The 12,773-nt window shown below is 44.1% G+C and overlaps 1 non-coding gene across 1 annotated transcript; it reads left to right on the top strand.

Moving 5' to 3' along the window:
* The first annotated feature begins 9,753 nt into the window (after positions 1 to 9,753).
* LOC119250908 (small nucleolar RNA U13) lies at positions 9,754 to 9,857 on the top strand. Its single transcript, XR_005126443.1, has one exon. It is a non-coding gene; the product is annotated as a small nucleolar RNA U13 (small nucleolar RNA).
* Positions 9,858 to 12,773: the final 2,916 nt, after the last annotated feature.

Consider the following 12,773-nt stretch of genomic DNA (forward strand, 5'->3'; position numbering starts at 1 on the left):
TTTGATTTTATGATGGTTTCTTTTGTGGTACAACACAAAGATTTTTACAGAGGACTTCCCCACTACAACATCAGTATAAGTGAATGTTCATTGAGGGTGGTAGTAATGGGATGGGAGTAGAGCTGTAATTTCACACCTTTTCAGTGTGCTCAAGAGATAGACATGCTGGTTCAGATTGTTTCTGAAAACCCTATAGGGGGAGGAAACATAATTTCTCCTTAACCATTTGGATTCTTAGCAGATCCTATAATAAAAGGCAAATTAACAAAAGTATGGCAAATAGAAGCTTGCTAACGGAGGCAACATGTTTTCCTTATGTACAGGTTCAATGTACCTAGGGAAAATGAGGACCACAAACAAGGTGGCATAGAACTCTGGTGGATAGAGCTTCTTGAACAAAGACCAGTAAACTTGTTAGAAATGGCAGGCCAAAGGAAGGTGGTTTGAGGATCACAAGGGTGGAGATGAAAACTATTTAGCAGAATTTGTTAGCTAGATTCCTCTGGTGCCTTCTGAAGACTGATTTGTCCTTCCTGGCCTGCATGGCGGAGGGACACTTCAAAATGTATGTTTTGCTTTTAGTCAAACAGTAGGAGAGCAGGGAATTTTTTCTGGGGTTACTGCTTCTCTGTTGCCCTCAGTTCAAATGTTTATGCTGAAGTATTACATTTGGGGATGACATAATCTGCTGACTGATAATGGAAAATATGCAGAGTGTCTGAATTTATTTTGACTAACTATGACATTAGGTTTTAAATTGGATGGCAATTATTTAAAAAGAATAATTTCCCTTTTCAATACAAATGAAAAATCAAAATAAAATGCTGACAGATTTTATCAAGTGTAGTTCCCAAAAATAATAACCTATAATGAAGTTTCAAGATTGATATCAATATAATTCATGATGATGAAATTTGAAAAAGAAAATTCCAAGTATATAGTCCTTACAAGATAATTCTAAGTGAAATGGTAAGGAAAGTGCTTAAATACATAAATATTATTATCTAGAAATGACTGATCAGTCTAACTGAGATGCCGGAAACTTTGTAGCCTTGTTAGGTGCAGGTTGGAGACATAAGTTTCATCACCCTTTTTAAACTCTTCAGTTTAGATATTAAAACACAAATGAAGATGGTAAATTTATTCAACATCAGAATAATTTCTATTTGCAGACTGGTTAAACTAAACTATTACTAGCAAGCCTTATCTAGATAAATTACTATTAATATATGTTAAGTATATAAATCAAAACTGTTTTCTTTGAAAACAATAAAAAGTCAACAAATAATAACTTGAAAATAAGTTATCATAGAAATAAAGGAAAGTTTAGCATTTATACAATTTATATAATTTATACAAGAAAATTTAGGAATTTATACAACTGCACAAAATACAAAATACTTGGATAAAACAAAATACTTGGGTATCTTATGTAGCTATAACCCATTGTTGATGATTTTAATTAAAACACAAATATGTAAATTCACTGCATTCCAGTAAAATACCAGTTAGTGGAGAAAGGATGATACAGTCCTCATATTCCAATAATAACCAAGGATATTGTGCTAAATTTTGTGCAGTGATTTGTGTGTGCACACAATAGTGTAATTTACCAGAAATTAAAACTAGCCATAAAATTCTTGTAATTAAAATAGATAAAATTGGTGAAGTGATGGATAAATATAGTAAAGAGTAGAGATTACTGCTAGAGGTATGCATACACATGCAGGCCCACACATATTAAATACATCACACATAACTCATGTACATTTGTAATCAGTGAGAAATGAACTATAGTAGCACTTTTTTTTAAACTAGAGAGAAGTTCTGTTATTTAAAGATTTATTTATTTATTTATACAAGCACTGGGTACAGTCAGAAGCATGGGAGGGTGACAGAATTCACCAGGGTAAGAGCAGAGAGCAGAACAGGGAGACTGATGAACTACACTGCTAAGGGCAGCAGCGGGTGTGGCAGGAGAGGTCTGCGTACCATGTGGGACCCTTGCCCATAGCTGGGGATCGAATCGATGCTGCAGAGGCTGCAGGCAGCTTTGCAGCCCAGCACTCAACCACTGCACCACCAGGTGAGCCCCTGATAGTAGCACTTTAATTAATGTTCTGTCATCATTGAATATATAGAATAACAACAATAATATTACATTTCTATGTCTTAATACGTTTACACACAAATTTCAGATAGATTTACTAATTAATTTTTACTAATTTACTAATATGCTATTGGAATGAAAACTGAGCAGATTATTGTGTTGATTCTGGATAATTTATTATCCTTATTTTTAAGTCATTTTGTATTGGGTTAAAAACAATTTCATTGAGCACAAAGAAACATCTACCTCCCAGAGCCTCCAGCTCCCAAAATTTTAATGCTAGTTTTTATAATAAAAAAAACTGTAAATTTCATATTTAAGAAGTTCCAAACACAAATTATTCAGGTACAATTACATACACATCCATTTAGGATAAAAATGAGAGACAGTACTTCCAAGTCAGTTGATAGAGATGACCTAACTAATTCAATTCAATGTACCTTGATTCTGAAGAGGTCTCAGCTATGTGATTTGTGCCTTTAACAAAAAAGCACACAAAACAGAAAAGTGATAGGTGAGGGATGTTAATAAAAGCATTTGTGAGTAAGTAGCCAGGAAAGATACAAATCACAGCAGGAAAGGCAATTTGCAACTTGACACAATGCAGAAAAGAATTTGAATGTCCACATCAAATTCAGTAGACCAGGGAAAGGGGGATGAATAAAAGGATGGGGATTTAAAAACAGGAAAATCCAAAGCTGGATGCTGTCAAGTAAATTTATACCCTAACACATCTCTCAGTGGCTGCATAATATTCCCTGAATATACAGAGTGTGGGTCCAGATGCTGAGGGAGGTGGTGGCACAGAACAAACAACATCAGCCAGTTTTGTGGCTGTGTGTGTATGGGGAGCTGTGGGGCCAGAACAAGACCAAAGTGGTCCTTCTCTCCAAGAAGAGGGTTATGAGGGGGCATCCATTCAGAAGGACAGAGTTACCACATTGGTCGTCATTTGTACATGAAGAGCAGCATAAAGATGGCTGTGTGTATACTTTTTGAAGGATTACTTGCCAAGGCAATGGACACTCAGTGAAAAGCATTGGAAAAGTGGAAGCATGGCTTTGAGGACTTGGCCCGGTGCTGATTAGGTGGTTGATTACTTCCCTGTACTGTTTCAGTCATTGTCTGTTTTTCCTGGACTTATCAGCCATCAACTGTTTTGCCGCGGACTAAATTTGTCAGCAACTATTATGCCCCAGGCTGCCTCAGCCATGAACCCTTTACCCTGGGCTGACAGGACCTCCACTACTTGGCACTTGCCTGTGTCTGTCAATCCCTTTTCTCCCTGCAAGGCCATTCCTGGACTGACCAGTCATTGACAAGTTATGCCTGGACAGATTAGTCATCGGCAAGTTAGTGTTAGACTGACTCTTTCATGGCTTGTTTTTCCCTAGACCACTGTGGACTGCAGCCCTTCTCCTCTGCTGTCAATGTGTTTTTGCCTGGAATGACTTGCTCATTGACTATTTTTCTCTGTATTGAGTCAGTCATGGATTGCTTTCTAGTCTAGAAAGGCGGGTATGACTCATTTGAGCCAGAATGCTCGGCCATTCCCTGTTTGCCCCGGACAGACTCGGTCACCAACAAGTTTCCCCGCTAAGACGGGTCGCCCACTAGTCACTCCTGGACTCGGCATCATCAACCAGGCTGGACTGGTACCATCAGTCTCCAACTAGCTGGGCCTGGACTGATCACTGCTGGACTAACCGGGCCTGGGCTGCCTCCGTCTTCTCGTGCACTGCCCGGTCCAGTGGGCCCTGTGCGTGAACAGGGTCACCCGCTGGTTATGGCTCCGCTGAAGCAGTCATCGCCCTGGGCTGCCAAAGATTGGAGTACTTGCCCGGTGTTGCCAGCGGGCGCTTGGCTGGGATGGCTTGCTCATGGGTATTTTTCTCTGCATTGATTCAGTCATGGGATATTACAGTCTTGAATGGGGGCTGGTGACTCATGGGACCCAGAATGCTCGGTCCCCTGCTTTTCCCTCTCTGGACAGACCATCAGGAACTAGTTATGCCTGGTTGCATCGGTCATCAATTAGTTGTGCCTGGCGTGATCAGGCCTGAACTAATTATACCGCTCACCGTTAGGCATCGACTAGTCATGCCCGGTTACATCGGTCATCAGCTCACTTGCCTGGCCTGATCTGTCCTGGCCCATACCTTCAGCAAAGAGTTCATCCCAGTAAAATTGGTCATCAACGAGTTAGGCCTGGACTGCTCTGGCATCAGCTGTTTATGCTTTGTGAGATCGGTCATCAAGCATCTATGCCTGGTCACATCTGTCATCAACTAACTGGGCTGGAAGTGACGTGACATCATCAAGTAGGTGCCCGCATAACATCGGTCATCGACTCTTCGTGCCTGGCCAGATCTATCTTCAACTTGTCATGCCTGGTAATATTGGTCATCAACGCCTTAGGCCTGGTCTCCTCTGTCATCAAGAGGTGCCCGGTAACATCCCGCGTCAACTAGTTATGCCTGGCAACTTTAATCCTCCCCGAGTGCTTCCTGACTGAGCTGCCATCAACTGCTTATGCCTCCCGAGCTTGGTCACCCGGAGTTATGTCTGGAGAGGGGCCTCGAGTCCTTCTGGCTGCCTGATCGCTCTGGGTTGTTTGCCCTGGGCTTCCCGGGCCATGAGCCGGGTTCCCTGATGCTGGGCCCGCCACAGCGTGCAGGGCGAGGGGCCCCTCGCCTGCTGGGCTTCTCAGCAGCGGTGCCCTGGCCTGCCTGCTTCTCAGGCTGCTTGCCTCCTGCGCGGCTTGCCCCCGGCTGGCGGGGCTGCCGTTATCTTCCCGGGAGTTGGGGGGCGCTGGCCCATCTCCTGGGCTGGCTGGGTCAGCGGCCGGGGCCCTGGTGAGCGCTGGGCTTCCGCTGGCGCGTATTCCCAGCAGGGGTCGCCCAGGATGTGAGAATCTATGCGAAGCCCCGTACTCGGTTGCAGTCCTTGCTGTCGGCTGGGCTGGGCTGAGCTTGTGGCGTTTTGGTTGTCCCGGGAGAACTATTTAAATTACACTGGCCGTGTGGTGACGGGTCAAGCGGGACTTGGTGGAGGGGATTTTGCAGGGGCTGTACCTGAGAGGAGACACAAACATGGCTCAGAAATGAACCACGATGCGAAATGTAAATACTTAAAAAAACACACTCCACTGGCAAGGTGTCGCTCTGTGCTGCCCTTGCAGGTTTATTTACAGCCCACAATGCTCCAACCAGGGTGTAGGAAAACCTTCCGTGTAAGTAACTACACTCTTTGCAAGGACACAGGTTGTGGAACACTATTTAAAATGAAAAGGAATCTTTCTGTGAGACAACCTGTAAGACAACACAGCACAGCTGACATGATGGAATTGGGTCTTCTAGTGTCTCCGTATCCCATTACCTGAACTTTCTTGGAAAGGGGACAAACATCACAGATGCTTCATGAGATGTGGGTATCTTTTCTGTGACCCTTCTCATCCATAGTCTGTGATGCTGTACTGTCCCATTCAGGGAGAAGCACGAGAAGAATCTGTTACTTCTCATTCCTTTCATCTGCCAAGCAAAAAAAAAAAAATCCATCTTCTGTTAAAAAACAAACGAAGAAACAAATGAAATTCGCACACATATTTTTTTTTTTAATTCCCACCCCATTCAACACAATGGGTAAGGCACTGTGGTGGCAGAAGAACAAAAAGCCTCACACTCATGATGGTTAATTTGGCGGTGTGGTTTTCTCGTTTGAAAATCACTAGAAATGCTTCAACGTGTTCATCAGCACATTTTAATACTAGCGTAAATTGGGAAAAAGTCAAAACAAGTGCTTATCCAAACACTGGAGCAAGCTGTAATTCCCTAAGACCCTCAAGGGGAGTGTGCCACTGTCCCGACCCATGGGATTCCAGAGGCACGGAAGAGGGACTGGGGATGAAATGAGAGGCTTACACACTGGACGAGAAGCTGCAAAACGGGGGACCTTTATTTCTTCTAGCACATGCCTTATATACCCTGTGCCTCATGTTCAGGCTACGTGCTTCTTTTTGGTTGGTACTTTACCAGGATGCCTGGCTCGTGCACGTATCATGCTGTACACATGTGTTCATCCCATTGGCGGCTTTGTCCCATTGGCTGCTTGCTTAATGATACACATTCTTACTGCGCCACAGCTCGTGGCCGCTGTGGACATGCCACCTGTAGCAGGATGGAAAGTTCTGTTCAACAGAACTTTGTCCTTCCAGCAAGGCAAATGTCGGAGATACACTTAACATTTTGTGCCACATACACTCAGGCATTCACATCATGCCTGAACAAAATGACATTTCCCTGGAGGGACAAAGGGCGCGCTACTATCACAAGCATGAACTTTATTTTCCTCTGGCACGTTCTTGACTCTGGTGCAGTACATCCAAAGCTGGTCTCCAGCAAGCTGCACTACCCTTGGTGTCACCAGGAGTATTGATCATGGATCAGTTGACATTTCTTACTATTGCATGCATAGTGCATTCCCCATTCTCTCTAACCCCTGGCTATTCCTTGTAGAATCGCTGTGGGGATGTTTTAAAAAGTGTTAAAAGGAGTTTGAAATTAAGTGGAATCTTACAGATTATTGCAGCAACTGATAATTATCCATCTTACCAAGTGACAAAGATTTCAGATACCCATGGCAGTGTCACACGGTCTTGAGCAAACTTAGCACTTTGCATTTCTGAGACTGGATTGACAGTGAGCCAAAGGTCTGATGGTGAAATTAATGCAAAACACCAATTCTTTTTTAAGTACATTGCTTTCAAGGCAAAGAGATTCCTTTACAACACATTGTCATGAGCAACTCAATAGTCCAAGTAAACAGTCACTCAGCAGCTGAATTAAAATGAAAATTTTATGTTATAAGTGTATAATTTTCATATTAAAGCTTAATCTGAAAATCCCCATAACAAATTTATTTTCCCAATACTGGCATTAACTATGTGATTGTGCCGTTAGCATGAAATACCACAAAAATAGAAAAGTTATAGGCAAAGGCTGTTAATGAAAGCATTGGTGAGTCGGTCCCTAAGAAAGAAACAAAACATAGCAGGAAACACAATTTACTACCTGACACAATGCAGACAAACCTGAATGCTCACATCAGATGCAGTACATCAAGGGAAGGGTTGTCAGTGAAAGGATGAGAAATTGCAAATGGAAAAATCCATAGCTGGAATCTGACAAGTTAAGTAATATCCTAGAACAGCTCTCAGAGGCTGCATAACATTCCCTGAATGTCCACAGTATGGGGCCAGGGGCTGAGGGAGATGGTGGCACAGAACAAACATTGTCCAGTTCTGTGGCTGTGTGTGTGGGGAGCTGCAGGGACAGTATAAGATCAAAGTGGTTCTGCTCTTCAAGAGGAGTATTATAAGGTGGCATCCACTCAGTAGACAGAGTTCCAACTGGTTCCAGTGCAGCTCTCCTTGCAGTTGGCCTAGCCATGGTGGCTCCTGATAGCTGGGATTGGAGAGCTCGATGCCTTCTCTCCTTGGGCTACCTGATGCTGGTTGGGACATAATTGTCTTTAAATGCCTCGTAAAATTAACCTGCTTGTCAATATTCTCTTAAGCTTGTTCTTCTCCCTCCCTTCCATATGTTGGGTCTTCTCCTCTGAACTCCAGGTGACTGTGGTTTGAAAGTGGAGTTCTAGGGCCTCCCCGGTGGCACAGCGGTTGAGCACTGGGTTGCAAAGCTGCCCACAGCCTCTGCAGCACTGGTTCAATCCCCGGCTGCCAGGCGAGGGTCCCACAGGTGCGCAGACCTCTCCTGCCACGCCCACTGCTCCCTTCAGCATAGTGCTTCGTCAGTCTGCCTGCTCTGCTCCCCACTCTGGCTCTGGTGAATCCTCTCATCCTCCCGCACTTCTGACTCTACCCAGTGCTTGTATAAATAAATAAATAAATCTTTAAAAATAAAAGAAAGTGGAGTTCTAGATCCTTCCACAAAACCCTTCCACCCTTTGGTGTGGCAGCCTCTGCCACTGAACACCAGTGAACTTACTGAAAAGAGGGAGGCTTTCACTCAGACACATCTGAGTGAGTAAGACCCCTTTCCCCTGTACGCTGGACTGGACAGTCAATGACGGGTAAGATCGGGGGCAGACTAAAGAAGACACTGGCCAGCCTCATGTCTGTGACTCCTGATGACCTAAGACAGGCGCAGTCCCTGAGGGGCTTCATCATGATAAACTTTGGCGTTCAGATCAAACAAGGTCTACAAGCCTATAAGCCTAATTTAGGCAACAAGCCCGCAGTAAATAACCCCTCCTTTGATGGAAATAAGGCTGCTAAGAGCGTCACCTGCAAACAAGCCTGATGGAATTACCTACAAAGCAGTTTAACCATCAACCAGATAGTCATTGTTTCAGAATAAGTAGCAACCTAGCAACCTGTCTATAATCATACTACTTTTTCGCTTATTTTGCTTTTTCCTTATATGTGTACAATCAGTTTCAGGAAATGCATGATAAAGAAAATAGTGTGTGGCAATAGTAGTTTTATAATAATCACAATACTTCTCACATGAGACAACACCATAAAAATCAAAATGCTTACGTAGAGAATATATTGCTCGTGATCACTAAAAGTAGAAGGTGCCAGTCGGTAAATATCAATGTTTTTGATCATTGTGGTTTTGGGATACGAATCAAGAAAAGCTAGCTTAAAGAATGCTGTTCTGTGTAAACAAAACTGATTGTGTAGATTCAGTACTTTGAGATTGTTTGCTGTGCCATGTCATGGAACGGCGATCACATGAACATGAATAACAAAGTAGATGTCTTATGCTGAGAAAGAATTAAATTGTATGTAATCATCTATTGTTAGAAAAGGTATAAAAGTCTATGATGATTCTGAGCACATTACATTCAGATCTTCACTCTTGAAGTGTGTCTGTCTGTCATTTATGCGCCAATTCCTTGAGCATCCTCACAGTTCCTTAATCCTGAGACAATCCTGCTAGTCTACCGCTGCACTAGTCCGCAGCACTTTGGGAGAAAGAAAGCTCTCTAGTCCAACTCATGACAGGTGGATGCCAGCCCCTTGATATGCAGCAGGACAGGCTCGAGATGTTTGTATTATGGCAAACATGCACCTTTTCTGAGGAGAGATGTATGCATATGTGGGGTCCCACCCCAGAAATACCTGACATGTGCCAACACTTTTGTTCCTTAGAATGGGAAAACCCAGAGCACTGAAAGAGAAGGTAGATATCACTGCTCACTAAAGCCCCTCCCTGACTTCCCTTCTGATGTGACTGTACCTAACTGTACCTTTTGCTGATAACTGGTCAAAAATCTAAGCTCCAGGGGGCCTCCCCTGTGGCACAGCGGTTGAGCGCTGGGTTGTGAAGCTGCCCGCAGCCTCTGCGGCGCCGGTTCGATCCCCGGCTGCTCCCCGGCCACTGGAGGAGGGTCCCACATGGCACGCAGACCTCTCCTGCCGCCCGCTGCTCCCCTCAGCAGTGTACTTCGGTCCTTCTGCCTGCTCTGCTCCCTGCTCTGGCTCTGGTGAATCCTCTCACCATCCCGCGCTTCTGACTGTACCCAGTGCATGTATAAACAAAACAAACAAACAAACAAATAAATAAATAAATAAATAAAACATGCGTCTATTAAAAAAAAAAAAATCTAAGCTCCAGATCCTTATCCAGTTCATAAGCATGATGATTGGGTGTTCATGCAGCTATGTGAGATGTGCCTCCCTTAAACCTTCTTACAACGTTGGCACATTACCCTTCTGAAAAAAAAAAATCTAAGCACCACCATGTGCATAACCAGTATCATGCTCCAACTAGGTCTGATGAACTTGCCAAGACATCCTGTGGTTACCTTCATGATTAAGTCTGTATTCATACCCATACTGACACTAATTCCAAAAAAGACAAAGTAACAACTTGGTCTTCTGCTACCTTGGCCTTCCCCTGATCTCTCCCAACAAATGTGTGTGTTCCGGGCATGATTAACGCGTTGTACTCAGCTCTTAGCCACTCCAGTGCAGCCCTCACTTCCGACTGCTGGATCTGCATGAAGCCAGGTCCTGTCTGCTATACAGGAGTCATACTAGACCAACAAGTGTTTCCTCCACAAAGACTTTACCTAACTCCCCTTCAAATCCTGTCCTAGGTCCAGTGCTCTTGTTGGGAAACACCACAACTCCTTTAACTCATAGGTCCTGGATCTGTGCACCAAAGGGTACTTTCCTAGCTGTGCTCAGGGGATACATCAGTGCATTATCCCATGTAGTTGGTCATGTTTCCTTGTCACTCTGATGCCTGACCCATTGTCTTAATGTGGAGGGACGCAACTTGGTATAGAAACCCCATCATCATACAAAAAGAGCCCCCATGGCCATCACACTAGTAGGGGGTCTGCTGACTGCTTCCTGGGCTACTATGAAGCTGGATTAGAATCATCTGAGGTGTGTTATACCCAACTCACGTCAAACTTTGACCCTCACCCAGTCAGCTTTAGCCCTCCAGCAGCACCTTGACGCCCTGGCATCTGTGGTACTCCTAAATCAGCACCACTTCCTAAGGAGATACCTGTCTATAATACAAGAAGAATGTTGTTTTATGCAAAATTGGTCTGGGGTGGTTCAGGAGAGACTCCACCAGCTCCAGGACTGAATTAATTGAAAGCGGAAAGCCCTACATCAGTCAACCTGGTGGGATTCTATCACTCAGTGGTTCCTGTGGCTGATGCTCTTCACTGGGCCCTTGGCTTCACTGTTCCTGGTGCTCACTTTTGACCCCTGTTTACATAATATGATCACAGAATTCGTATCTGTGCAAATATAAAAATTAATCTCCAGTTGCTTCTCACCCCATACCAGCCACTAGGCAACAATGCTGTTACCCCTGAGTTGGAGGATGCCTTATGATATCCTGGGGCATAAAGAGGTACCAAAGGAGGGAATGAAAATGTCCCATCATGCCGGGGACCAGCCTCCATCAAAATGTCGTGTCAGGGGTTCCTGAAATAATGAGACAGCATCGGTGAAAACAAAAGGGCTGAGGGGAAGGGGATGAGGTAGAATGAGGAGACACTGACACTTGGTGAGGTGCTGGTATCTTCTGCCAAGAGACTCAGCAGGTCTTTATTTATTCATTATTAGTAATAAAAAATACATTATCATGTGTAAAGCAGAAATAATTAGTGTATTATATTCCCATAGACTACTGGCTCCTACAGGTCCCAGCTAGACAGTAGCCTTCAAGGTTAATAGATAAAAAGCCAGGCTTAACACTAAAACTTATTATTTCAGCTAGACAATTACCTAAGACAGTGGATAGCTGCCAGTGCATCCCTATCAGCTAAAACCTAAGCATCAAGAGACTATTCTATTCACATGGCCTTCAGCCGGAGACCAGGTGCTGCTCAGCTATCAGAACTTTTTCTACCTAGAAACTCCTAACTCAAATAGCTACATTTAAAAACTTTCCCAAGAAACTTCAAGGGAAGGCAAAAGAAGGACCTACTATAACTATTGTACTGTAATGCTTGTCAGGCATGTTCAATAAATTGTCTCCCATTGTCAAGTGGCCCAAATTGTTTAATAATTAATTTCTAACAGATAATTTTCCATGCCGTTTATTTGCAGTATACTGATGCATATAATGTAGTGCCTAATGTACTTTTTGGGAAATTTTTCTCCTTTTATGACCAAGAACAAAAAGTGAAGGAATGTTAGATCTTCAGCCCCACGGTGTGAGGCACAAGGAATCTCCGGCCCCACAGTGTGAGGCCCTTTAACTTCAGCCCCAAGGTGTGAGTCCCTTTACCTTCTCTGCTTGCCAGTGTCTTATCTGGCTGGGGCAACAAGGCCTGCTGCAGCACCATCAGATAAACATTCCAACCCCAGTGCAAGTAGCAAGTTTGCTTTCCCTTTCGCTTTCAAATTCTCTTTTTGTCTGATGGATTTATGACTGGTCTTTATCTAGCAAGGCTGCATGCTAAGAGGAGGGTCATGATAGCAGGGCCAGCCTGCTCTACTACTCTTCTGCTGCCCCTTCCCCCTTCCATGTCACAGACCCCTGGACTCCCCTTTGCTCTTCCTCCATCTGAAGGATAAATAAACATAAATCAGTTGAACCTACCAATGTAACCTATGTTAATGTGAGTATAAAAGGAAGCCTTGATGTATGTTCTGGGCCCAGATCTTTCCAGGAGAACCCTCCTGGAACTCGCTTGTTCTTGGAGAGTTGTGTGCTCCTTCCATGCTCAGGCTGAACATGTTTTCCATAACAACCTGAACCTGGATATTGGCATGTGGGCAGGTGGGCTAATCTCTCAATGCTGAGCCCAATCTCCTCAGACTGAAAGGCGAGTCCTCTCCTCCTCCAACACTGCAAAGCAGTTGACCTTCACTGCCCCAAGCACTTAGACTTCCCATCTCTCACAGCACAGGCCTGCCCCAGGTCACACAGCTGATCGGGTCAGGGCCCTGGGATTGCTGTCTGGGTTATCTGTAATGCTTCAAACTTCCTGTCAACTGGAAGGCAAATTCTGAAGCCAAAAAGAGTAAAATTGAAGTCTATTTCTCAGTAAACTACATCACATTTATTTGAATCTGTGTCGCTCAAAGGGGTGGCTTTAAGACTGATCAGTAGTCACATCCAAGGGCAAGGACTTAGGCTAAGGGCTTATTTGTGCACACACC

The sequence above is a fragment of the Talpa occidentalis genome, unplaced genomic scaffold (assembly GCF_014898055.3).
Source record: "Talpa occidentalis isolate TD23 unplaced genomic scaffold, MPIMG_talOcc4v2.1 talOcc4.18, whole genome shotgun sequence".
In the NCBI taxonomy this organism is placed as follows: domain Eukaryota; kingdom Metazoa; phylum Chordata; class Mammalia; order Eulipotyphla; family Talpidae; genus Talpa; species Talpa occidentalis.